Here is a 24527-nt window from a genome sequence, read left to right on the forward strand (position 1 = left end):
GGTGGGCAGGAACACTTCCACAGCTGCCTGAAACAAGCTGGAGCTCAGGGGGTTTGCTCCTGATGGATCCCTTGCTTGAGCACAACCGGTGCTGGTGCGGGACAGATCCCATCCCATCAATGGCTGTCCGCTAAGAGAGCTAGGTTGGACCCCAAGAGAAGCCAGTTTGCCCAAGAGAGTGTAAGAAAAGCATTGCTTTAGGGAACGTTGGGCTGTCCTGTGCTAGGGCCGGTGACACTAGGTGGCACCATTGAATTAGGAGTGAGGAGATGGGATGTGCAGGGCTCGGGAGCTGCCCAAGGGGACTGGGAGAGGGAGCGCTTCTCGGGCACGGTCAGGGCAGCCTCCTGCTGGGGCATCTTCTGCCACAGCTTTAGGCTGTCTTTCCCATCACAAGCCCCTCGTGGTCAGAATAATTAACTGGAGACCAGAGCTGCCCGTTGCCCCTGCCTCCCTGTGCTGTGTTCCCTTGGAGCTTCTCCCCTCTCTCCCCTGTCCCGAGGAGCGGGGGGCAGCTCGCAGCAAGGCTGGGGGCTGCGCCTTAACCTCAGCAGGGGCAAACCACGGCTGCTGAATGTCGCTGCCACCTCTGCATCCCTCCCGGCACCCCACGCTCCTGCTGAGTAATTAGCTCTTCTGTCAGCAATTTGCAGCGGTGGGAAGGAGATTTTTTCCTCTACCTGCTTGACTTTCTATTTCTGACTTTTTCTTTCTCGCTTCCAGCATTGCAGGGGCTTTACTATGAGCTCTTGCTTTGCTCAAAGCCACCCTGTGCCCACAGAAGTTTCCATGGACATATTTACAAAGACAGGCACCACCAGCAGCAAGAGCTGCTCCAGAAAATATTTTTTCTTACAAGATACTGTGATTAAAATATGTTTTAATCAAAGTATTCCCTAGAAAATCTAGTTTTATGGAAGCAGAAACCAATATTCTCTGGGGGTGTTTTGCTTGTAAATATTTAACACCAGAATTTCCCTGTAGGAACAAAGCATAAAGTGATGGAAAAATAGAGCTGAAGAGGGATAATAGACTGCACGCAGAAAATTCAAGGCTAATTATCAAAACTAATTAAAATGAGAAGTTGCTCTAACTGACTAGCGATTGATTAGAATTTGCTGTTATGTTATGAGGACAAACATATGCAAAACATTCTTTTGTCAGGGGAGAAGTCATTAGAAATTGTGTTGTGCTTCTGCCACGAGCCGTGGGAGCGTGCCGGGGGCCTGGGGCTGCCCGAAGCTGGTGGTGACAGCACCAGCACTGGACGGGGGGTTTTGCAGCCCTGTGTGCTGGTGGGCATCACTGTTTGGGAGTCGGCTGCAGGTTTTTAAGGCAGTTGCACCTGTCCTAAAGAAAAATGCTGCTCATCTGTGCTGACTCAGCAGGGTGATGCTGGTGCAGGGCCTGGCAGTTGGTGGGGCTCTATGTCCTCTGGGTTGTGCTGCTGGAAGCAAGACATGGCTTTGTAAGCCTGGGTGTAATCCTAGCCTAGGAAAGCAGGTAGCTTGTGCAGGGGCTCCAGTGCTGTGTGCATGCAGGCCTGGGGGTACCTGTGGGGCTGACCCAAGGTGTCCACGAACACCCGAGTGTCTGGGGAGTGTGGAGGAAGCTCTACATCGATAACCCAGGTGGAAATGAGCTGCGAAGCTGATGGCCAAGCTTTTCCTTGTCTGGGTTTGTCCAAGTCAATGTACTTCCCTGATGGACCCAGAAAGCTGGGTTTGTGCCCAGCTGCCCCTGCTGATGCTCCCTGCAGCAGTGCTGGGTGGCCATTGAGCTGGGAAACCTGAGGTGATGTGGAGGAGTCCGTGCATCTTTCCCTCATGTGCTGCTGAGCAGCCCCAGAGCTGCCTGGGGCTAACTCAGTGCAGTGTGAAGAACCTGGGATTGCTGCTGAGGTGGTTATACTTATTCCATAAATACATTAGCCTGTTACCATTGTACTCCTGTAAGTATAGACTGATATGTCATTACCTTACACTTAGGCAAGCTTTTCTTACTCGGGTTCAGGCTTGTTCATCTTCTGAGAGTCACCGTGAGCTCCTGCTGCCTGGTCCCTGCTCCCTGGCCCCGCACTGACCCAGACTTGCCTCTCCTGATGCCCCTCCTTGGGAAGCACACCAGTGGAAATATGGTACAAAAAGCTCCTTTCCCTCTAAAATATAAAATATGTCAGTGTTTTAGAGCAGTTGCTGCTGTTGATGTCAGTGCATGATATAGGTTAAAATATGCTCAGTGTTTGTCTTCTCATTCAGAAAACGTGTGGCAGAATAGCAGTGGATGAGTAAGCAGAAGTTTTTGGCAGCTGTAGTTAAAGATGTGGAAAGAGATATGGCATCAGGAACTTTTTAAAAACAACTTATGCTATCTCTTTAGTGCCATGGAGCATCAGTTAATGCTTGGAATAGACTGTCATGTAGGGTGTCAGGGCCATAATTAGGCAGTTTCTCAGACTTCACCTGTCAGCAGGAAGATATGTGTTTGGCATCTCTTCCTAAATAGTTCACTGGAGCTTCATTCCACGGAGAAACAGATAAAGTTTTCACTGTTTAGATGAGGGGAACTTGAGAAACCAAATGGCAGAAGTGATAAAAGCTGGTGTGTGATGGGGGAAATGCTGCAAGGGACAAAGCTAGAGAATGAGGTGGGGGATGGAGAGGATCTGAAATGAGCTGGAAGAATAATTGGCATGGTTTGTTCCTCCTTTCTTCCTATTTTTGCTCTTTGTTCATCCTCCTAATTGGTTAGTCAGACTGACCCATCCTTGTACCAAAAGGTTATTTCATCTCTAAAGCGTAGCAAAGGCACTGAAATCAAAACTGTGCATGCTGGCAGAAGTATTTAATGCTGCCTGGTGTTAATGACACTGGCTGGCAAGGCTGAGTGTAACATTTCTTTCTGTAGCTGTTATTTCAGAGTGAGTTTGAGCTTGCTGGATATTGCCTCCTTGTCCCAGCTCACCTGAGCTTTTGTTCCTGTGGTGCAGCTCCTCTTCATGATTGCGTTGTTAGGCGTGAGCCTTAGCTTCAGAGTAGGGATGCCCGAAGGAGACCCGGGGACGGAGGCTGGGGAACACTTCCTTCTTGCTGTGCTTTCTGAGAAGCAGGGGCTTAGGGCGAGCACACCAGAGGACAGTTCTGTAACCTGTTCTCTTCAGCACCAGTACCTGTGTTGTGTGCCTATTTCTTTTCTGACCCTTCCAGGCATTCACTGAGTATCGTGGCTAGCAGCAATCACTGACCTGCTTCCTCCTCCCCCTTAGGAGAAGCATTGACAGTGAGTGTCTTGCAAGCTGCTCTTTTTAAATGTACAGTCATTTGCTAGCAGAGGGCATGTCCAGGAAAGCTGCAGCTCCTTAGATCCCCTTGGGTGAGAAGCTTTCTGCCAGTGCTGTTGACCAAAGAAACATATCTCCCCACGGGTGGAAGGTGATCTTTCAGCGTGGTGAGGCATGGAGCACATGGAAGAGAACTCTTCAGGGTCCAGTGTGCAAGAGCTATGTTCAGAGGCAGACACTTGTTTGTGTTGCTCAGATGCCCTGTGGTCTCCTGTGCCTAATGAGCTGATACTGAGGTCCCTGGGGACATGTTGGGGGTTGACAGGTCTGACAGCAGGTGATGCTTTACCAGAACCACCCAAAGCTCCAGGCACCAGTCCCAGTGTGGCCATGGATGTCCCAGGGAGAGCACGAATGGTTCAGCTCCCACATGGAGTGCAGGGGTTGGAGTCTGGCAGCTGCATTAGCCTTAGCAGGGTGTTGCACAGCATGGATGTCCCAGTGTTTCAGGGTAAATAAAAGAGAAATAATGGTCTTGTCAAGGCCAGGGTTTCAAAAATACCTGGCCTTCCACTCAGGCTCTGATGCACTGAAAGAGATGGTTCAGCGGGCACCTTGATCTACCCAGAAACAGTCTGTGCTGCTGAAAGCCTCTCCAATCTCATTTCATGCAAATGTTCCCTGTTCTCTGCATTAAGATGCTGTCCCATTTTTACCTCCTTTCCTTTTGAATAGGAATGGGAAATGGGCGAAAAGACCTTGAGAAGTGTAAATGCTGTGCTAAGGGCCTGTCAGTCTGGTCTGAACTAGGGTGCATGCACTGATTGACACATGAGATGGGCTGCCCTTTTTGAGGAGGCTCATTGAGAGGTTGCACCTAATTCAGTTATCTCACGATTGAAAAAAAAAAAACACAAACCCTTTCTAATCTAACTTGGTTTGACTTTCCCATTGTTACAATGTGTAGCAATTTGCTGAGTATTGTTCTGTGTTGCATGGTCCGTCTAACGCTGCAGGATTGTCTTCTGATTCTCCCCATGGAAATGTTCTTTACAGGGTGCTGCAGTACAAGTGATTTGATTGTGCCTTTTAATATTCAGCCCTGACCCTCTACCCAGGTATCAGTGGGAGCTTTGTTGCCCCAAGCCAGCTTATGCTGCAGGACATGACCTGGGTGAGAGCGGGTCCTGGTGCTGCTGGATTGGTCCCAGTACAGGGTGCTGGCCTCAGGGGCCTGCACTCCTCCTGTTGTGATGCTGGGTCTGCCCAGCTTTGGCTGGCCTGGCTGTGTTAACCTGTCCTGCCTCTCCAAATCTGGGGCCCAGCGTGGTGCTTCAAGGGCTGCCCGGTGCTGCCATGAAATGCTTCCAGAGGAGCCATTACAGCTCGCTGCACCTTCTGTTACGGTACCTAGCAAGGGTGTCTTCAACTTATCTCAGGTGGGTGTTTTACTCAGGGCTCGTAACAAACTATAAATAAACCTAAAGCTAATGCCTACAAGAATGGCAAGGTAGGTAAGTCCAGAGGGAGGGTGGCAAAAGATCCTGGTGAAGAGATTGTGTGCTGGAGGGCAGCTGCTGGCAGAAACCATTACAGGTCGATGTTGATGGCTTGAAGTCGTACATTGATGAAGCGACATGATGTTATGCTGATAAAGTTTCTCGATAGAACACAGGGATTGCAAAGGAGGATTGGGATACCTCACCTCAGGGTGGACTGAGCAGAGGTGAGAGGTGCTGTGCTCCTCAGGCATCTGAGCCAGGGTGCCCCAGCCAACAGCAGGAGCTGTTACACTGGGCACACAGCGCTGGGGTTTGGGTCTCCCTCAGAATTTCTTATGATACCTGCATGAGGTGAAGTGTGGGGCAGCAGCAGGCTGAGGAAAGCCATGTCTGGGCTTCAGCATCTCTGTGGCTTCAGGAAAGGGAACAGGGCTGCGGGGAGCAGCTCGGGTATTCTGCACGCTGCTGCCTTGGACTGGGCTGATAAGACATGACAGCTGAGAAAGGGCTGTGCTGACAGGTGAGCACATGCTGTCGGCTGGATATCTGCTAGTGGGAAATGGGAAGGGCGCTGCCGTATCACCAGATCTGTGAGGCCCAGGAACAACTTTTGGACAGTATTTCAAAGCAAAACCTCAAAATGCCTCAGAGCCCATGTTCCTGATCCCCATGTTCCCACTGCTTGGCTGCCGGCTTCTGGGGACTTGGGACCTACTCCTGCCTGTGCTGCTCTGAGCTGATGTCCTGCAGGCATGGCAAGGACAGTAGGGAGGACAGCTCTGGGAATTTTTCTAAGGAACTTTGGAGTTTTGGTCCTGACAGCCTCGGCCAAGCTGAGGGGTGCATGGACTTACCAGTGGGTGCTGAACTGGTGCTCTGCCTGCTCCTCCATCCTAAATCCTGTACGCACTCATCTTTCTGCACCCTGGATCAGAGCACTTGCACATGTGCTTTCAGGCTGCTGGAGGGCTTGGTGGTGATGCTGCATGGTTCATTGTCCAAGAAGAGTGGTGCTGAGCCCAGGGGAGGGGTTATCTCTAGCCTGAAGCTGGCTCTGTGCTGCTGAGCCCTCCCCTCCAGCTCAGCCTCTTTCTTTATTCACTTTGTGGCATCAAATCACAAAGGGATGAGGGAAGCAGAGTCCTTTGTGCAAGTGGCCCACAAAGCCAGGCCACCTGAAGTGCTGATGTGTGTCTGAGAAGGGACTAACCTTTAGCCAGGAGGTCTGAGCTTCATTAGAACAGCTGGAGCTGTACTGACAGGTGGCTTCCCTGGGCACTGGCAGCATACAAAACCAATGTGTGCTGCTAATTGCAGATGCTTGTCTTGCACTGCGAGCTAAAGTCTTCTAAGGGATCAAGCCACCCCCTGCCTTCAGCGTGGGCAGCGCACGGCAGGTCATAGCATGGCAATGCAGTTAAGCAGGTGTAAGAAGTGTTGTGTGAGCTTTGGCTGTTGCTAGTCGTAACGTGGCTCACCGTTTTTATTGTAGAAAGAGCTCAGTGTAAGGGCAGAGGGCTTGAATGCTCCTGGTGCTGTGGCTGGGAGGTGGGATGTGTGCAGGTCACTCTGTCCTGACGCTGTGGGGGAGGTGGAGAGCTTGCAGCTTGTGGTAACACACCAGAGAGCTCTGGGTACCTTCCAGAGGGAGAAGAGAAAATGGGGAGCCCCAAAACTGCTCCAGTGTTAATGAACTCTGGTGTTTCCTTTGTTTTCTGGACTTACTTTTCTGTGCTGAGCCTGAGTATAAACATAAATATAAATGCTTATGCACTATAGCAGTGTCTTGTTTTCCCCACCTCTTCCCAAAGTCACCCTGCTGTAGTGGGAACCCCATCATGTTGTTAATTAGGAATGGATCAGTGTGCCTCTGATTAAAATTCTTCTTACTTCATGCCTTTTAACTAACTACAGTGTCTTTGGGTTTGTGCCAGCTTCAGTTTTATACCTTTGAAGAATCTCTAATCTGCACAGCACAGACCAGCTAATTATTTCCTTTATAAACAGTAAATATCCACTAAGGCTTTTTGTTGCTGATGAGGATGCTCCTTAAAATGAGGTCCATTTTTCCTCCATGTTTTGCTAGGGTAGAAAATACCTGAGATGTACTACCAGCCTTATACCGAGTGTGTGGGAGAAAAAGTGATGGAAGAGCAGCTGTTGAAGAGGCTCCTTTAGGCTGAATGCATCCAGGCTGGAGCTTCAGAATGAGTTCACAGCAGAGTATCTTATCTGGAGGGGTCGGATGCTGTGCACAGGTTTTTCTGTTTATGCATGTTGGAAATGCAGAGCAGGGCTGTGACTTTTTCAGGAAGGGTCTTTTGTCTGAGCCTGATCCTGGCCTCTGGGTCAGACCTTGTGTACCATGACATCTCTTGAAGAACAGAACACTGGTTAGCAAACACTTGCTGCTTTATTAGGCTCATTATAATTTTATAAGAGCTGAGCCTTTGGGACATTTTTCCATGTCACCTTTGCATTTTGGGAAAGGTATTAATTTGCTGCATGGAGGAAAAAGAGCTGAGATTCAAGCAAAATCATGCCTGTCCTGGATGAGCGTGACCACCTGACAGTATCTCATGTCCTTAAACAATCTTCAAACTATGGAAGATTCTGCAGCTTTGGTTCCAAACTTTGTCTTTCAGGATGTTATTTTCTAAGCTGTAAAAGCAACTTCTGTTCTCTTGCATTTTGGTGTAAGCAGGTCTGTCCCCATTAGCACAGAGTTCTTATTTCCCTCTTGAAGGGGTTGTGCCATAGCAAAGTGGCTTCATACAGGCAGAGCATGAAGGCTCAGATGGAACCCAGACAAAGGAGCGGTTCTGACCTGTGGAAGGGTGTTTGTAAGTCACTTGTGGATGTTCTTGCTTTGTTTGGTGTATTACTGAGAAGCAATGGCCTAGTAAATCTCCTGAGCTTCTGGTGATGCTTCCCAAAACTGATACTGGGTCTCTTTATAAAAGTGTGTTAAATGTATCTTCCTAACAAGCTTTGCTTGCCTTTGTTCTTCACTTTCTGGTTGTAACATCACATCAAGAAATAGCAGTCAGTGTCTGACCCACTTTAGGTAAAGTTAAAGCCAAGAAAATGCGTTGTCATCTGTTAAATAACTGTAAGGGGGAAGCCAAAGGAGGAATAACATCCTTGTTCTACCAGCCTCAAAACTAATGGTACTAATACACTTTTCTCCAGTTCTGCCACAGGACAGTTGCTCTGCACTCCTACAAGGATGTCAATCAAAGTGTTTTGCTGCAATAAACAATAGCTCCAATTATCTTGACAGCTGATGGCAAGAGCTAGGAGGCTTAAAACTTTCCCAGAGGAGTAGGTAAGATGAGAGCAAGCAAACAGAGCTAATAGCCTCCTGTTGTACTGCCTTGATGAATGGGGAGCTGACACGCTGCATCAGTACGGTGGGTCTGAGGGCAAATAAGAAATAGTGTCACTGAGGGGCTTCCTCCCTGAGCAGAGCCAGCTAACTTACTGTCAGCAGCGTGACTGCAGCAGAGATCAGCACAAGGTAGCTTGTCAGGAACCTGCCCTGCTTCCCAGGCAGGCTGCCTGCTGCTCTGCCTGTTGTATTAATTCCAGCTCAAGGTAGCTCAAAATGTGCTCAGGTGCGGTGCTTGACCCTTACTTGTGTCATGCACAGCGTTCTCCTGGCTGTTAAGGGAGGTGGTAAGGAGGTTAAAGTGCTATGTTTGCGGTATCACCTCGAATGTGTTCTGTTCAGCCTTCCTCATCAACAGAAGTGTTCGCTGATTCCCAAACCCCAATATATATATATATACATATATATATATATGTATCCTTGTGGGTGTTAACACCTTATATTAGAAAGCACTGGGACTTGGTGGTGGGATGCTTATTCTGCTATCTTTTGTGTTCTGTGTGGACATCCACATAAAACATGAACTCCCTCCTAGAAGTGAAGTCATGCTCGGCAGCGGTCAGCTGAGGAAGCTGGGAAGACACATTTAACAAGGTGCCTTTAGCAGACTTAAAATAGGTCTGAAAATGCTTTTAAGGTCCTGGAAAGACTTATGTCATCTTGCTGGGGCACTGGGGGCTGTGTAGGGGAGAAAGCTATATGGAAAGACAAAAATGGAAAGTAAAATGGAAGGCAGTTCTTATTTAGCTCTTACTGATCATTTTAAGTGTTTAGGGGGCTGTAGAGATCCGGGCTTTTCATTTGATTATAGCACGGAAAAGGTAGTTAATCACACAAATGAGAACCTTGTGATGCTTTTAAATAAACAGTACATACAATTTAATGTTTGTGGCTTATAAGCGCTACAAGCTTTGTTACTGTCTTTAGAGCAGGGATGTGTGGTTTATAGATTGGTGGTCAGTGGTGCTCTTAACTGAATGGGGACTTGCGCAAATGAAATCTGGATGCTGCTCTGGCAGGAGTGCTGCTCTCCCCAGGAACAAATTGTTCTGATGACTTTCTGGCTCTTCAAAAGCCCTTCATGTGTAAAGCCCTGGAGAAGTCCAAGTCTGTATCTAAAGATGTTTGGGGGGACCCAACTACTTTGACAATGAGACATTTTGTCTTAATTAGAAGGTTTTCTGAACATATATTTTTGAGAAAGAAGCTGTTTCTATAGCCTTTATGTGCAAGTGATCACAATTGGTGTCTCTGGTATGAGACAATTTTATGAAGTTTAAGATATGATGTGCATATCTTATGTGTATATTTTACCAGGTAAAATAGACATGTAACTGTATTTGTGGTGTATTGCATGAAACGTTCATAACCTAAGAGCGTGTCTTGTACTTCTTTACTAGTTCACAATAACATGCAAAACATTGTATAAATTCACAATGTGTTGGTGTGCATCAGCTTGTTAGAAGTGCGCCTTTTTCAGCTTGGAGAGAGTCGGGCAAAAGGAGAGAAGAAGCAGAGGAATGGTTAGGGTGTCAGTGGGTGGATCCGCACGTATCTGCAATGTTTCCAGTCCTCTGAGTTAGTGGCTCTTGAAGCTGGGGGCATCAGCAGTGCTTTGGGCTTCCTGTTGCATGATCTCTGGCCTCCTACCTCGTCCTGTTACCTCTTTCCAAACTTTTCTAGGTCAGCAGCAGGAACTGGCTCATGCAGAGAAGTTGAAACCTCTTCTGCCAAAATCTTTCTCCATTTGACTTTTCCAAACTCAGTTGCTGCTCTCTGCAGCTCTTTACTTACCCTCTTCTCCTGGCTTTTCAGTTCAGTTCCCTAAGCTACTTTCTAAAGAGGTTGGCTTTGGTTGCTCTGGCGACTAGAGCCCAAGTACTTTAAGAACTGTTTTTTTGGTCCCAGACTTGCCATAGCTCTTGTGTGGGACCATCTTCATGGAATGACAGCTTGGGTGGCTCAAAGACTAACTGGTGGCAGGGTCTGTGAGCAGAGGATGAGCTGCTGAGGAATTGCTCAAGCTGAAACCATACAAAGAAAGATTGGGTCTGTTCTTCCTTCTTTGTGGATCCTTGTTCTGCTGAGAACAGAAGGGGCGCATGGTCTGACTCCCTGCATTAATGTGCCTTGTTCCACTCTCAATCTGCACTGGAACTGTTGCAGCATCTCTTTTAGGCTGTTGTTATTGTTGACCTTCTGGCTCTGGATGGTGAAGGGTTTCTTGGTAAGCCAGTCACTTGTTCATTTTGATTTGCTTAGAGTTTCTGCCTTCGTCTTGCTTTGTGCAGGCCAGATGCTGGTGGTAGGTGTGTGGCGTGGTGGTCTGAGGGCAGACTTTTCTTCCTGATCTCTGTGGAAAGCTCTGCAAGTAGGAGTAATGTTACTGGGTGAGTGTGGCTGGAGAGCTGGGCACAGTGACACAGTAGTTCCCCAAACCAATAATAGTTTGGCAGCTACTGCAAAGGTCTAACAAATCAGATGAGTCTTTTCGCCTTCCTTTACCCCTCAGGCGTCTTTACAGTAGTTCACAATTCATAGTGAAGATTAGAGTCTTTCACCTTGTGCCTCGTGAGGACATCGTTGCTGGGATGGATGGTACCCCGTGTGCTTCAGCATGTGGCCGCTGTTACTGTACAAAAGACCCTGAGAACAGGGAGGTATTCAAGCAAATGTTAAGTTTTCCCAGAGAAATGGAAACTAGCCAATGAGATAGAACATCTTTCCTACCAGCACAGGGAGCAAAACAGAGCAAAAAAGAAGGATGGCAGGGAGAAACAGGAAAGAAAACTAAAAAGCAGTTAAAAACACAGCCCCTTCCTAATGCCATCAACTTCTGTGATATTTGTGTGAAGCAGTTAATGGGGCTGAAGTCTGGGTCCTTACTGTGCTGGGGGAAGGCAGAGGGTGATGAGGGCAGGCAGGGAAGGTACAGAGCAGACCCCAGCATCCCCCAAGAGCAGTGCTATTGGTGACAGGTGTGTAACCATGAAAGCGGCTGGGACCAGAAGTGCCCCTGACTTCTGTTCCCACACTGCTGTGTGGAGTAATCCTGGTTGTGGGGCAAGCCTTTAATCAGAGGTAGCAGCTTGTATCCTGTTCCCAGTCCTGCAGTGTCACCCAAGTCCCAGTTCTTGACTTTCACCTCTCTCAGATACAAACATGGCAAGAGGAATCAAATTTACAGCCACAGTCCTACTGCCAAGGACCTTCCGCCTTGGGTTTTGTTCTTTCCAATTTGTTCTCCTTGCAGCCTTACCCACTTGCTGCTGCCAGTAAAATGCATGCTGTCAGTGTCTGACTGTGCCAGATGCAGTATTTGATTTCCAAAATGATTTTAAAAGCTTAATTTGTTTTATTCTCCATTAAAGAAAACTTTCTTCTGTAAGGAAGACATAAATTAGGATTTGGGGATGAAGAGGTCATACACAGGAAGGCAGAAGCTCTGACTTTCCCAGTAACCTCAGACAGGAACTAGCCCCATGCTCTGTTGCTGTTGTGCTGTTACAGGGCCAGCAGCAAGTCTCACCCAGGTCACCACCTCTTGCCTAGACATGTATTCAGTATGTTTTTCCTCAAGCTAGCTTTCCTTGATCGTGGGTATTTCCACCTCTGAGCTTTGGGTTTGAGATGAGCCTGGAGGACTCAGCTGCACTGCTTTAAGGAGAGCTTTCTTGCTGTGCTCAGCTCGCTGTGCCAGGTCCTTTGAGTGGGTTTACAGAAGGGATGGGGGCAACGTTGCCTTGGACCTGCCATCCAAAAAGCTTTCCTGGGCTATGAGAGAGGCTCCGGAAGTCTAGGTGCGTGAGTCACCCTGACAGAGCTGAAGAGCTAGCGTAGCGCTCTGATTGGGAAATGTCGCATGAAGCTGGAGACCTGAGCACTTGAGGAACATGAAGACAGATGCTTTCTGGATTTTTTCCAAGCAATTTGCAGGCACGTGACTGTTTCATGTTCTGTGAGAAGGAGGTGGGACATGTGAGTAAATATGTGAAGCAACCACTGGAACTCTAGTTATCCTTGAGGGTTTCCCTGCTCCTCTATTTCTACCAGACAAAACTCTTCTATCAAAGTGGTCCTGTCCTATTCTAAGAAATTTGGCCCATGTGTTTCATCTCGCTAAAACAGAATTGCAAATTGGGAGCATTTGGCTGAATTAACTTCCTGAATAGAATCACAGGATTGCTTTTCATTGGGAAGAGTGGCTGTAGTTGTTCTCATTTTTATTCATTTATTTTTTTACAAGGTGAGCCTTTTTTTAGAGGTGCTGGTATAAGTGAAGCTGACTTACAGATGAAAACTAATGAGTGAAATTACTGTGTTAATGAAGAAAATGTTACTAGCAAGTTGTGAGAAGTACTTTAATCATAATGAATAGGACAAAATTAAAACTTAACTTTAACTCTTCTCTAGTGTTTTAAGAAATTAAGTTTAATATTGGTTATGGCACATATCTATATGCTTCAAAGTACCTGTGTCAGGGCTGTCAGGAGAACACAGCAGTTCTAGTAACTTCTACAATGACACATTTATCAGCTTTGATCTGGAGGGGCTGTTATGATCAGCTTGTCTCATCCAGTATAAATAACCAGTCCTATAAGAAGTGGACTGAGATGTGATGTGGCATGGTGCAGCACCTTATCCATGAGACAGGTAACAGTTTGATGGGGCAGCTGCTTCACAAGCTATTTCTTCTACTGTTCAGCCAATCTGGTTCGTATTAAGTGAAAGCTTTCTCAGAGGTTCCATTTATCATCCCTTTAGAGCACTGCAGACCTCCTACAAAATATAGGCCAGTGAATGCTGTCTGGCGATTTTTTCCATCCACCTTGAGCTACAGGCTACTTTCCAGAAATATTTGATTGCAAGATACTGTTGCTGCCTGCAGAGGCCAGGCGGCAGCAGGTGAGCTCCCACACAGTTTGCAGTGGTGGGTTTTCACAGTGCTCAGCTCCCCATCCCAGCAGAGCACCTCTTCCCTGTGTTCTGCTCCGTGGGAATAGATTGGAACTACTTCTCCTGGGGGTGTCTGTTTTGTCTTTAAGCTTCCTTCAGAATATGCCTGGGACATGAAATGTGATATACCCAAAGGTGATGGGTGCCCAGGAGTTACGAGTGGGTCTGTAGCACAGGATGTTGTAATGAGCAGGTTCTACAACATGGTTTGTGGATGGATGTGAAGCCTGTGGGCAAAGCTGATGGTTTGGCAGGGAAAAGCACTTAGAAGGTGGCAGCTTTGACTTGCAAGGGCTCTGCTCCAAAGCTCTGATGATGCATTGCCAGGCTGACTGATGTTTGTGGCAGTGAAGTGTATTTGATGGCCACTCTCTGCAGGATCACAAAATAAGATGCCAGCTGCATCACAATGCAAACAGTGCTCTGTTTCTCTGCCACAGAATTTATTCCCAAATTCAACTGAGGATTTATCTGAGGCTCAGTTCTCACATGTCATAGCTTGCCTCTTCTGAACTTCCTAAGCTATGCAGTCTAAAGTCTGTGGGGAGAGCAATATGGCATTTTGAGATGCGTCTGGGGTTACAGGCAGTAATCTGGAGACGGGAGGTACAGATGGTGTTGCCTTACTGCCAGCTGGGGGCTGTTGGGGCCTGAGGGCACCCACAGGTCTTAACTGCCCCAAGCAGCTTCACCTGGGGCCTTCACATGTACTCAGCCCATGGGCCCAGTTGTGGTCTTTGTACTCTTAACAATGCTGACTGGAAACTCTTCCACTGGAGATTGAGAGGAAGCAATTGTCTTCAAAACATCTATATGTGTATATAGATATAAAAGCCAAGAGGGAAAACCAGTCACAGGATACCTAGAAACTCAAGAGGTGAGAACTGTTTCTGGCTGGACAGGGCTGGATGGAAATGCCAGGGAGGAGTGGAAGGTGGGAGACATCCTGTGCTGCACTGGAAAGGGCTTACAGAGGGAGGGGGATATGGTTTTATTTTACCTATAGTGCGATGAGCATTCTCTCAAAATGTGGGCTTGTATCTAAACGGCATTGGGTATAGTGGGAGTGCTCCTGTTTGATTTCAGTGGGCTGTCTCCCATGTGGAAGATGCTTTGCTTATATATTTTGTTTTCAAATATGTTCACCTTCAAAATGAAATGGGTACATGTTAGGGAGGATAAAAGACTGGAGGCATGCGAGGTAGCTGAAGGCCTCATCCAGTGAACAGTACGCTTTTAAATTCTTATGAAATTAGTGCTTGCTGAATGAGGCCATTCCTATCTATGCAGGGAGATGGCTGTGAGAAGAATGACATGCACTTGGAGCAGTTGTTTTCAGGTCTCTGCCTTTGTCCACAGGTGCTTGTGAAAGGCTTAGATTACGCTGGTCCAGGGGTGAATGTACCATTTGGAAGCAAGGCTAGGAATTGCTGGATCTTTCTGGCTTTAGGGGAGTAGCTTCAACAATAGCAGTAACCTCAAGCAGCTCCTTACCTCTTCCACCTTTTACCTGCAAGCTTCATTTGTTTGTGCTGCTTCTGCATTCTTCGGTCTGTGAAGGAGTGAACGAGATGCAGCAAGCTGTAAGGAACTATTAGAAGTTGGTAGAAAGTGAGCTTTGAGTTTACAAATGCAAATATTCATCCTGAGATGGTGACTGTTGTTCACATCTAGTTGGGGAGTAAACTGCTGTTGAGTTACTTGTCAAGTCTAAATTGTGCACCAAAGATTTGAATTTCAAATCTCAAACCCTTACAATGCAGTGCTCATAAACAAGTTATGGATCAGGAATTAGTCACCAAAATCATTATGACTAATTTTAAATAACTTAGATATGGGGAGGGGGAGAACAAATCTGCTCACAGATCATTTGCAGGCTGAAGAAAATAGTCTAAATATTATTCATCAAGCTTATCAAGCTTCATTCTTGAGTAATGTTGTGTCATCACTGGCAGGTGGTGGGAAATGGCATAGCATACCATAATTAGTAATAGCCACGTACTTTTGATACTAGTTTATCTGTGTGATGCACTTCCAGATGGTTTTGAAAATGGAATAAAGATGAAATAAATTTCCTGGATCAGAATTTGCTTTGTAGATAATGAGTTAATTCAATGCTTATCAGAAAAAAAAATCTAGATTACTAAGGAATGGGTAAATGTTGGGATCATTCCGGCTTTATCATTGGATTTCTTTTTAGATCGATATCACACATGAGCACTACTATGGATATGTGTTATAGTGCTGTCTTGCTACGTGCCTGCATACAAAAGTTAGCTTGCAGATGCTTGCCATGTAGCTTTGCCAAACTTCACTTGCTGACCCCCAGAAGTTACCAATGACTTAAAATGGAGTTGTTTGACGTGGTGGGCAATAGTGCTATCAGCCTTGGTTTTAAGTATATGTAAATAGCTGTCTTCCCATGAAGGTTCAACAGGTAGTGTGGTACTGAACTGACAACAGCAGGAACTTCCTCAGATGGGTGCGACCCTTTCTTAAAGAAGTAATGCTTATTCACAACATGAAGTGTGCTTGTTGGGTCACAATGTTCTCATCTGCATGTCTGTAGCCTTTGCTAATACAATTTTGCTTTCAAGTAGCCTTCAGTTCCGTCAAACGTTTCTCAAGTCATGTCAAAATCTCTTGACCTGGCATACTTGGACATCTTTTGCAGCAGAAGTGCTGTCTTCCAGGAAATCTTCAAGCAATTTCTTCCGTTTTGATCCCTGTTGGCAAGTCTGTAAACTTGCTTGCATATATCAGTGCCGCCATCTGCAGATGACTGTAGTGTAGATGTGCAGAAATTAAGTCCCTGTCAATGAATGCGTGCTCTCTTCTGAATGAACTCAAAATTTGTTCACTGGAATTTAAAACTCAGGTGAATAACTTGCTCCTGGGCAGAACAAGAGCAGACCAAAAATAACCCATGGAAGAAGGTGTCCTCCTGAGACACAGGCAAGGGGGCAAGCAAGGCACCCCCTTGGGAACAACTGCTGTTGTAGCGAAGGACCAAAGGTCTGTTTCTTAGCAAGATGAGAAGTGGGCAGGGTAAAAAAAAAAAAATAAAAATTGAATTGTTTAATCACGCTCCTCTTTCTACTTCCAGAGATTCTGGTGCAAGAAATGTAGCTTCTAACAGAAACCATGAGTGAACGTGTTAAAAATGAACTTGGGAGAGGTAGTGAGGCTAGAAACAGGAACTCCCCAGGCATGAGTAAATGTGGACTGTGTTCTCAGGAAGTGGAGGGTAGGGGAAATCCCCACATCTCTGGGCCTGAATTTTGAAAGACGCATCCCTCAGCTCTTCCTAGTTTTTTCAGCACCTGTTGCTTTCAGCTGAGCTAAGGTGAGTGTTTGAAAACCAATTGAAGTTAAAACAGATATGGAACAGGTCTCTGTAAAACATCTGCCTTATCTTTGCATTTAATGAATTAACAAAGATGAGCTTGAAAGAAATGTAATAAATTATTCAAAAACCTCCTATGCTTTTGAAATGCTAACAAGTCAAATCCTTTGAGACAGCTTGATCAGATTATGGTGTATCATACAGCAAATCTAATTGGTTGTATTCAGTCCTGAATTATCAGATTTACTGGTTGGCCAAACTAATTTAAACAGGGCATATAACACAAATGCTGTGTAGAGCTGAAATAATGCTAAATGGCTTAAATATAAATTCACTCTTGCAAAATAAGGAATTCTGCCCAAATTCTCTTCAGTTTGGGAGCTAGGATGCATTTGTTCTTTTATCAGACCTCTGCTCAGCTGCAGTGCTCAGTTTTTCTTCCCACTTGTGCATGCCCAGCTTGAGACTGAGTGAGGGGCTGGGACTTTATGATCACCAGGCTTTTAAGGCAGATATGCAACCATAGTAAAGACTAAAAATTCAAATGGAGTTTGGATTTAACTTGATCGCTTCTGACCTAACCATTAGCAGTGTATATCCTAAAGTGCTTGGCGTCATGACCAGCCATGTTGTGTGAGGAAGAAAGAAGCTTGCTGTGGGACCCGTACTTTAGCACCTTCTGAATATATTGGGTCAGGACAGATACTTGAACGCAACTCATTCACACTGAACTCTGAATCACATTCCTCATAATGACCTAAACCAGCCAAGTATTTAGGTGCATATCTAAGTACTTTTCTGTACAGAGCTGACTCTACTGAATTAAAGCCAATAAAAGAAGCAGGAGGAATCCTTCTCTGCAATGCATAGGCTGTCTTCCCTTTTCAGTAAGCTTTACGGTGCAGCTTCCAACCAAAGCCACTCACAAAGGACAGGGCTGTGGTTCATGCCAATGGGAAATCCATAATGGCCGGGGGCTTTCAGGGGATGTGTTACATGGGGCTCACAATGATGTTTCCAATGAAACGTTTTCCTGGATGAGAGGAATGTATAAAATGTGGTGATTGTTTCCAGACCTATTTAGTTGCCAACAGACTTCCTTCAAAGGTTTTAGCTGTGAAAGGGCTTTTGAGATAGTGTTGCCTGGCAAAGAGGTCTTAGGCATTGCTCTACATTTTCTTTCTCACTTAAAGCTGCCTTGTTTCCATCTTTCAAACCTTTGGGACATGCTGACACAGAAGAGAGAGCATCCAGTTCTTAAACCGGGCAAAGCCGCTGGGTGTGTGAGGACGGGCAGGGGCTGACAAGGTGAGCCTGACAGCCAGCCTGAGGAGGGGAATGGGGCGCTCAGCATACCTACAGCTCATGGCAGCGTATTTATTACAGCTCACCCTATGAGGCTTGGAGCATCTCTGAGAAGCCTTAATTATCACTTTCCCTTCTAAAGCATATAGCACAAAACACTGCTTAGGATCTTCTTTTGTGCTTCTGAAGGCTCTTGATGGGATCCTCTGGTTATCTCTGTGTGAAGAAATAATAAGGCTTGAACAGTAAAAGCATTCTGCTTTAGAAATGTATTTTCCAGTGCTTGACCTATGGTGATTGATAATACATGTGCCGAGTGAATGAATTCTTCTTTACCAGCCTCAGCAATCTCAATGCCAACTGCATTTGTTACTCAGGAGCACTTGACGCTGACCAGTGCTCTTATCTCATTGCTTGGCAAAGAGGAAGAACGAATGCATCTGTCACCTCCATGGATGGCGAGTGTTCAGGCTCAGAGCACAGAAACCAGGAGGAATTGGCTGTCCTTTGCCTGTGTGGGCCACCCCGCAGGGGCACAGGCCAGGCATTTTCCCTCTTTGGAAAGGTGGGAGGGAAGAATGCTAAGCACAGCTACACCCAGAAATGCTGATGTCCTCCTTCTCCAGCCATCATCCAGACCCTTTGGGTAAGTTGTGACGTGTCAGTGTGTTTGGGCATCAAATCACAGTGCTTTTGTGAGAAATTCAGATTGAAAACCGAGGTGCAGAGGAGCCCTTGGGTGTTCAAGAGGCATTATGCTTATAAGAGTATTGGGTGCTAAAGTCTCAGCTCCTTGCGAAGCTCAGAGGAACATTGTGTTTGGAGGAAACAGGGTTTTATTGTACAGCCAGTCCTCCACTGGTGGTGTCTCCTTGGGTGGAAGGTGTGGCTCTGATTTATGTAGCAAACTTAAATTAAGTTTGCTGTGCAAACTTAGACAAAGACTGTAGGCTGTCCCCACACCTCCAGCGGTCACTTTCATCTATTGATGCAACAGGGTATTCCAGGATCATTCTGCTGGGCCCCAGTTCTGAGCTTGGGCTGTTTTTTTGCCAGATGTTAAAACCTTAAGTCTGGTGCTTGCTCTGCTGCATTGGTGTACAGTTGGTACAATAAGAGTATCTTGGCCTGAATAAGCCCCTGCCTTGGCAGATGCATGCTGCTAAATGCAAAAAGGAGAGGTGATATAAAGCAAAAGCTGTTCACATGTATGCCTCAATCCACAGGGAACAGGCTCTGCAAAGACAGTGCTGAGCAGCATGAAGAACTAACAGCCTGTGTGCAAACAGAATAATGTGTAACGAGACAGCTAGACAGACAGAGGCGCAACCAGTGTGGTTAAAGAGAGGCTAGGGTGTTAAAGGCAAATATTGTGATGAGCGCTAGCGCTGTGCGGGGAGTGCTGCGGTACAGCCTGTGCTTAAGAGCAAACAGAGAGCTCTGCAATGCCTCCTGCTATTTCGGAGACAGGGCATGCAGTGACTTGGGCAAACAGAAGAGAACAAACCTCTTGGTTTGCTGCCCCGAGGCAGGTATGTTCTCAGTGTTTGTTCAAAAGCATCGCAGGTCTAGTCCTCATAGGTCTCCAGTGTAGCTTGAACCCAGCCCTGTTGCCCTGGGTGGTGTAGGGCTGCTGGAGATTGTGCTGCATGCATTTGGCTGTGGCACTGGGTAGGTTTGAAGCCTGAATGCTTGGTTTGCTCTGCTGGTGCCTGGGCTGGGATAAGGCTTGTCCTGGGTGCAGCAATGTTGCTGTGCTTCTGGCTGCACCAGGGCTGGCCCTGCCACACGAGGGGACCTCCTGCTGCTTCCCTCCATGGCTGTGAACTGCCACGGCCCCAGCACTGACCTGTAACACACCACTGCTCAGCATGTGGACAGGTTTGGCCTAAAATTAGTGGTTTTTTTTTTAATGAGGCTAGGAACAACTCTGTTTTTTGGGCACAGCCAGGTTACAGTACAGGTCTGAGGGTGTTTGCCCAGACCTGGGTCAGTGGGTGTCTGCAGCAAAGCTGGGCAGGGCTGGGGCTGCAGCCAGGTACTGCTGCTGTCTTCCACTGTATTTGTCCATTCTGAGATTACATTAAAAAAAAAGCTCTTATAGACATCTAATTAAGCATGGTAGGAAGATAGAACAAGCTTGGTTGTAATGTCTTTTAAGCACCAGTTGAAGAGACAAGGCTGGTCCCCTGCCTTCAGAGCAAGTTGTAGTTAAAAGCTGGCCATCTGCAGTGAGAAGCAGACAAGTGGGTGAGCACCTGGCAGATGTTTAATCATTTTGTGGATTCTGCCCTTTCCACTTAATTAAAAATCTGCCTGCTTGCAAACCTCCACTGGAGAATACAGCTCCTTCTGCACTTCTGCTGGGGAGAGGTTTGTTTTTGCTGTGATGAGTGCTCAGATGATAGTTCAGCTGAACAGGGCTGTGATGGACTATGGAAGTTCTGACTTCATGGGGACTGCATGTTGTTTCTTTACATTAAACTGGCCCACTCCTTTGTGTGGAGGTGTTGGCCAGGGAGGGCTGCCTGTTGATAAGATATTGCTTTCTTTAGGAAAGCCTGTCAAGTGTTTACATCCTGGGGCAAGAGAGCTCTTTGCAGAGGGATGGAGTGGCTGGAAAAAACTTGGAATGATACAGAAGGGTATAATGGCTGTTTAAGGGTGGATGGCCTGGTGCAAAACTCTCCAACTTAAATAGCTTTCCTCTCCTGTGGTGTGCTTTTATCTTTTTCCCCCTTCTGTGGGAAATGGGATGGATGGTCTCCTTTGTGGATAGACCTGGCAAGGGGATGGCAGAGCTGCTGGATACTCATAGTGAGGTGACAGCACAGGGAAGGTGTCCCATGCTCTGACTGTGGTGTGGTCACAGGTGGAAGCAGTTGGTGCTTGGAGGGAGTGACACTGGTGCCTGCAGCCCAAGGCTTATGCGGGCTGGCTCCCCTGGCTGCCTGTTGCTGGCTGACAGAGGTGCGAGGTTTTCCCATAGCTGTTTCCTTTCGGATAGGAAGCAGTAGCTCACCCAAGTCAGCTTGACAGCCTGAAAAAGAATTGAGTGCATCAAATTCGCTAGCAGAAGCTCACAAAATCGTAGGCTGTTTCAACTGGTCTGCACAGAGCTATGAAATCCATAGGGCTGCAGTGGAAAAATGATATATGTATTCCCAGCTTTAAGCTCAATATGCCTCGGTCCAAACTGCTGGAAATCATCCTGGCCATGACAGATGTCTTCTGTGCTGTCTGCCAGGGTAACTACTGGAAGCTGGGGCTTGCCAGAGCAAAAGAAGAGAGATGTCCTTTTACATTTTCTACTCACCTGCCAAAATTGCTTTTAGGTCATTGCTTAACCTCTTCAGCCCCACGTGTTTGTTTCGAGTAGTCTCTTCATCTCTGTTTTAAAACAAGGGTGGTAAAAACTGAGTTTGTTCCTGCTCCATGTGATAGCACTAGAGTGCAGGAGTCCCTGAGCTGCGTGGTACCTCCTGCCCATCCCAGGCTCTGGTGTGAGTGGAAAAACCTACAAAGCCATGGGCTTTCCATCCCACACATGGGGGTGGGAAATACTTTGCTGCATCTGCTCTGACAGAGAACATGAAGGGGAGCTTGGGAAGGGTTCAAGGAAATATTGAGCTGACCTTGGTGGACATGGCAGAAGTGCCAGCTGCAGTGTTTCTGAATACAATTCTCTTAATCAAGAGGTGGTTTTGTTTTACAGCCCTGTGGTGTGAGAAGCAGCCATTAGTGGTGATTTGCTGCCATGTGGGTTGCTAACTACTCAAAACGAACGGCTGCAGATCTGCTCGCTGCAGATGTCATCAGATCTTGCTTTATAGGTGACTTGAAAATAATATAAAAGCTTCTTTAGGCTCCTAGTGGGGAAAGATGCTGCTCCAAATCTTCAGCTAGTGCGAATCAGTGCAACTTCACTGAAATCCATAAAGATTTATTGACTCTGTTAGAGGAGCTGCACTGCTGGCCTTTACCGAAATGCTGCTGAAGTTACCGGGCAGTTCACATGGGCTTTCACTCTGGGGAGGACACAGAGTGGTTTGGAGGCAGTGAAATATTGATTTGGAGAGACACCAATAAGCAGTTTTTCCTAATAATCAATCCCAGAAGCAATATTAGCATAAGTCAGGATTAAAGCGGAATGTGTCATGGTGAAGCACGTGCTGCTGGCAGAGAGACCCCCAGGATGGGCTGTGCATCTGTAGGGAGGAGCCCTGGGCTTGAGGCATTCAGGTTTGGTGTTTGGAGAGGGAGTTTAGTCAGAGATGCACAGGAAAGTTGTTTTAAATCCCTATTATCAAAGATGAAATGGTAAACTTGCTGTTTGTCCCTGCATCTCTCTACCCCTTGACATGGGGTTGAAGGCAGATGTGATTCAGGAGTCTGGATTTGGGTGCTGGCTTCCTACCTGGCTGGCTGTGCCTCAGAGCGTGGAGTGGCCCCAGGGCATGGAGAGATGGATGTGGACCCGGGCTAAGCCAGGGAGCAGTGAGGTTGGGAACTCTGACCCTCTCACATGGCAGTTATCCTGAGCAACAGATGCTGCATACAGGTTACAGTCCTAAATATGAGCTGCTTGCACTTGTGCTCTCCTCTGCTGCTTGGCAAACCTCTCTCAGATGAAAGGATGGGCTGTACTGGGCAAGGGTTAAAGGCAGGCTGTCCTGTCATATCAAGCATCCTCCCTTACTTGTCTTGGGGCTGAAATGCTTAGGCTGGCTTCCATCAGCATGTCGTCTGCTTAAACTGAGGGGCCCAGGGGGGCTTTGGGGGTTTCCTTGCTATGCACTGCATGTTAGAGCAGATTCTTGCGTGAGTCTGCATTGTCCTGGCAGAGGAATTCTCTGACTTACTAGTTGGTACTCTTATTTCAGACATTCATTAGGTTTAACTTTTATTACATTTTTATAGCGGCAACTTTATGCTAAAATAAATCCTGTTAGTATACTAAAATGCTGGATCTTTTGAACTTCACATAAATGAAATGAAGAGCTCAACAAATGGCTGCGGACAAAGCCATGCAGTCTTGCTGACGTCAGCATGGCTTCAATATGTTTGAAGAAGGACACTTGTCTCTGCACTAATACTGCTGCTGATGAATAGGCATTACCAGAAAGCTTGCTAAACATGTGCCTGGTGCATGGAAATCATATCTGGTGCAGGGAAAGCATCCATCAATCCTGTTGCCTCAGCTAACGTACAAGGAAATACAAGGAGTGCAGTGTGTGCAGTGCAGGCTCTGCCAGCTGATGGTTGCTGGCATGTAATTTGTACTCAGAACGATTCTGCAAAGATGAATTTGACAGATGGTGGGGGATGTGGGAATTCTCTGAATTGGGAGAGATTGTCCATGGGATTTCTTGCAGTCGCAATTATTGGAAATCTGGCTCTGGTAAGATGGTAGGATTTGTCCCTGCCTTGCTAATGCTGGGGTCCTTGGCAATCTGGACTTCAGAGGAATTGTCTATAGCAGTTGGCTAATGCACAAATGGAGAAACTCTGGAATGCAGGGTTCTAGTCATTGGCAAAGCATTAGTTCATCAGGGCCCTTTCCGAATTGTTTTGCAGTCCTTGAGAAGATCTATTGCTTCAGTAAGTTTAGCTATAGCATGTGGAGAGAGCAAACGAAACCCCTTGATTGTTGTAGTGTCTTAGGAGGTAGATCCCTCTGAGGTGGTACCTACAGAAAACAGCTGAACCCATAGCTATAAGCCATAAAATACATAATTATTCTGGGGTGTGAACTGAACAGTGCTCAAAATGGAACTAGCCTTCCCTCTTCTCCCCATGTCTGAATCGTGGCACCATCAGGTGATTTGGACAGCAGGCTGCTGGAATTTGATCCTGTAGATTCAAATCCATGGTAGTATGTATTTCACAGAACAGAAATCAGCATGTATCCTCAAAACTAAAATACATTTCTGACAGGCAGGAATGTGAGATAAGGCACATAAAGGCCAACTTGCAGTACAAGTTTGGCTGGGAGAGGTCTACCAGGCTGCTGCTGCTGCACGTACTTAACATGTGTCAGCTGTTAACACGTCCCTGTACCCCACTGACATGCCTAAAACCCAAAGCACAGTAACTCTTCAGCCTCTGTAGGAAAGCAAATGCTGCTGATATTTAAGGTCTGTGCAATAGTGGGAACCTGTTCAATTGGAACAAATGTTCCTCCAGAAGTCCCTATTTCACAGTATTTGACTTCATGTGATACCACCCCATGCATTATAGATCATAGCTGTGATTAAGGGGTTATCTTGAACATGGGTTTGGATATTGCTGAAAATCTTTGACCTCAGCATGGAGTTGCAATTTTTACTTGTCTTCTGTTTTTGTAAGGGTCACTGTACTGAACTGTATGAAAAACTCTATCCTTTGGCATACTGTTTCCACCACTGGCTAGTAGGTGATTAAGAGTACCTTTCTGCTTTTACCTGTCTCTCTTTGCAGGGAAAGGGTTATCAAATCCTGTGCTTAGCATCTGAACTTGCCTCTCAACAGGGGGAGTAGTGTTTCTCTTCCAAGCCCTGTGATGATTGCTCAGGTATTACTCAGTCTGTGCTCTTTGGAAAGGTGCATTTTCAGAAATGAGTCTTCCCATCTTTTATCATGATTTTTCCCATGTTCCCTTTGAATCAAATGCATGTGTCCTCTCTACACACAGATACAGCCATGAAAGGAGTGGTGTGACTGGAATGGGAGTTGATCTTCTGAATGTAAACAGTAAATATATATTTT

At 46.5% G+C, this 24527-nt stretch overlaps 1 long non-coding RNA gene across 1 annotated transcript; it reads left to right on the plus strand.

Moving 5' to 3' along the window:
* The first annotated feature begins 1982 nt into the window (after positions 1–1982).
* Positions 1983–24527, plus strand: LOC121078595. The gene is made up of 3 exons (XR_005824656.1): positions 1983–2137; positions 24240–24333; positions 24454–24527. It is a non-coding gene; the product is annotated as an uncharacterized LOC121078595 (long non-coding RNA).

The sequence above is a fragment of the Cygnus olor genome, chromosome 15 (genome assembly GCF_009769625.2).
Source record: "Cygnus olor isolate bCygOlo1 chromosome 15, bCygOlo1.pri.v2, whole genome shotgun sequence".
NCBI classification, from domain to species: domain Eukaryota; kingdom Metazoa; phylum Chordata; class Aves; order Anseriformes; family Anatidae; genus Cygnus; species Cygnus olor.